The sequence below is a fragment of the Alligator sinensis genome, unplaced genomic scaffold (genome assembly GCF_000455745.1).
Source record: "Alligator sinensis unplaced genomic scaffold, ASM45574v1 scaffold241_1, whole genome shotgun sequence".
NCBI lineage: Eukaryota > Metazoa > Chordata > Crocodylia > Alligatoridae > Alligator > Alligator sinensis.
The window spans coordinates 1,875,777-1,878,229 of record NW_005841894.1 but is presented as its reverse complement, the minus strand read 5'-3'; the positions used below and the strand labels follow the sequence as shown (position 1 = coordinate 1,878,229).

The following is a 2,453-nucleotide window of genomic DNA, read 5'->3' as shown; positions in this document are numbered from 1 at the left end:
GTGCATCTAGACTACTCTTATTCTGTTTCCTTAATGTCACAGGAGCCAGTTACAGGTACTCTTTCTGGAAAATTTTCTCTTTCATCATTAACCAGAGTTGGAAGTGTAGGTAGAGGAAGGTATTCAAGGTAAAGATTAGGATCAGAACTCTCAAGGTGTTTTTATATTACTACTTAGGGCTGCTTCAAAGCCAACTAACCATTCACATTTAAAGTTCCTTATGGATTTTTTAAAAATGTGTGTGTGTGTACATATATAGAGCATCTAGCATAAGCTGTCCTTCACATACCTTGAACTACAATTAAAACCCGTGCACCCTTTACAATAAACACAACCGTGCACCCGCGCTCCCACTCACCAATCCACAGTCCTTTTCCTAACTCAATTGCAGTCTTTTAGTCCTAGCTCCATTTTGGGGGGTTTATATTTTCAGTTCATTCACTGCCCCTGTCCCTGTCACTGTCTCTGTTGCTTCCGCTGATGATGATGCTGTTGCTGTCTTCATCACTGTCTCCAGGTCCGGTGGTGTTGCTGTCCTTTTCGTCATCCCTGTCCCTCCCCCTCTTGGGGGGGGGGGGGGGGGCTGGCTTTGAACAGCCAGCGCCAGGTGTCTCTTTTCCAGGTGGAGTTGGCTGCATCTTCTCTGTCCTCTCCCACTTATTTCTGGTAGTAGGACTAGAGCTCACCCAGAAACATGTTAGCAGTTTGTTTCTTCAAGTTCTGTGCATCTGTACCTCAGGAGGTTCCTGCATTTCCATAGAGCACTCCTCATGTAGGAAACGAACTGGTCAAAGCAGGTTGTCGGGGACCCCTGATGTTTAGTCAGGTATCTGTACAGAACCACTTCGCTTGTCATCAGCCTGACTCCTGTTACCTCTTTTAAGAGTCGGTTTACCCTTTTCCACACACCCTTGGCATAGGGGCAAAAACATAGGAGGTGTTTGATAGTCTCCCATATGCCTTAACAGCTTTCCCTGGGGCAGCTGGGTCAAGTCCCTTGCCCCTCAAGGTGTCTTCGTGCCCTGTCTCAGAGTATGCAGTGAGCTATTAGCCAGTTCAAGTCTTTGTGGTCCTTTTGGAGGTCCTTGTGGAAGATTTGGTCCCAGACGACCTGGTAGTCATCTTCAGGGAGCATCTCCAAAGTCGATAGCTTGTCTCTGACTGCCTTCTGTATCTTTCTGTGGTTGGACATTGTCTCTGGGCTTTCCTTTTGTAGCCTGTATTCACTCCAGAACATTTAAAATTCCTTATGGATTAATGCACCAGCCCAAGCCCCTCACCACCCCGATGTCTGGGGAGAAGGTGGTGTCAAGTATATGATAATGATTCCTTTTTCACCCAGTTCTCATTCACTCACTGGCCCACTATGGTAAACAATACAAAGCAGACAAAATGATTCATTTGCATACCTATTTGCATATACCAGAAATATGCAAATACATCACCCCCCTCACTTACTCCATATTGCTCACCATAACTCTTCACAGCAAGTGAGTGAGAACTGGGCCACACGCCCAGGTAGCAGTAGCACCAAGAGGAGAAAAGGTTTCTTTTTCTTCTGGAGCCCAACTTACTTACCTGGCAGGGGAAATACCATGATCACCACAGTGGTTTTCCCAGGATAGGAGATAGTCACTTTGCTGGCATGGGTAGTACCTACGGAGGTAATGTATAGTTACCCTCCCATGTTCATTTCCTGTGGAAGATCTTGGCTTTACGCCCACTTTACGGAAATGGGAGACTCCTCTCTAGCTTGTTCCTTTGGCCATATGGCTGAGGGTAAGCGAAATTAGTGGGCATCTGACCCCCAAGCCTCTGGGCTGGAGCCTGCACATAGGACATCTACCAAATGATTTGGAAACATCTGAAGCCTCAGGTGGTGGTGGAGGATATTTGCTAGTAATAGGGCCACATATGGTTCTTGAATGATTCATGGATTTGGAATTGATTTGGCTGATTAGGCTTGGAACATGAAAAATTTTACTTACAAAAAAAAAGCCCAGCTCCCATGCAGGGAGGGGGAGGATAGGAGAGGAGAGGAGTCCCTCCCCCCTCAAGTGGGGGGCCTAATCCTCTTCTCGCCCAAGGCTCCAAAACATCTTACTCTGCCTTTGGGCCCTTACCTTCCTACTGGTGGTAGTCCAGCCCATTCTCAGAACCTTTTTCTGTGTGTCAGGGTCTCAGGTTAAGCTTTCCTATAGCATACTACTCCCCAAAGTCTGTTTAGAACTAACCCAAGTGCCATAGCATGTAATTATAAGAAGCCCACCAACAATAATCTCTCATCTTCTTATAATTAGCTTCCCACTTCCTGTCTCTACTGCCAGTCATTACGACTAATTAAAGAAGGAAGCTTCCTCAAGCAGAGACCTTCCATGAATCATTCTGCCCTCTGTTTGTCTCTCATGCTTTGTGCCCTGTGCTCTGTGTGTACAATCACCACAAATAAAGAA

At 46.2% G+C, this 2,453-nt stretch overlaps 1 pseudogene; it reads left to right on the top strand.

The window, feature by feature from the left end:
* The first annotated feature begins 1,570 nt into the window (after positions 1–1,570).
* On the top strand, positions 1,571–1,762 carry LOC112549321 (annotated as a pseudogene).
* Positions 1,763–2,453: the final 691 nt, after the last annotated feature.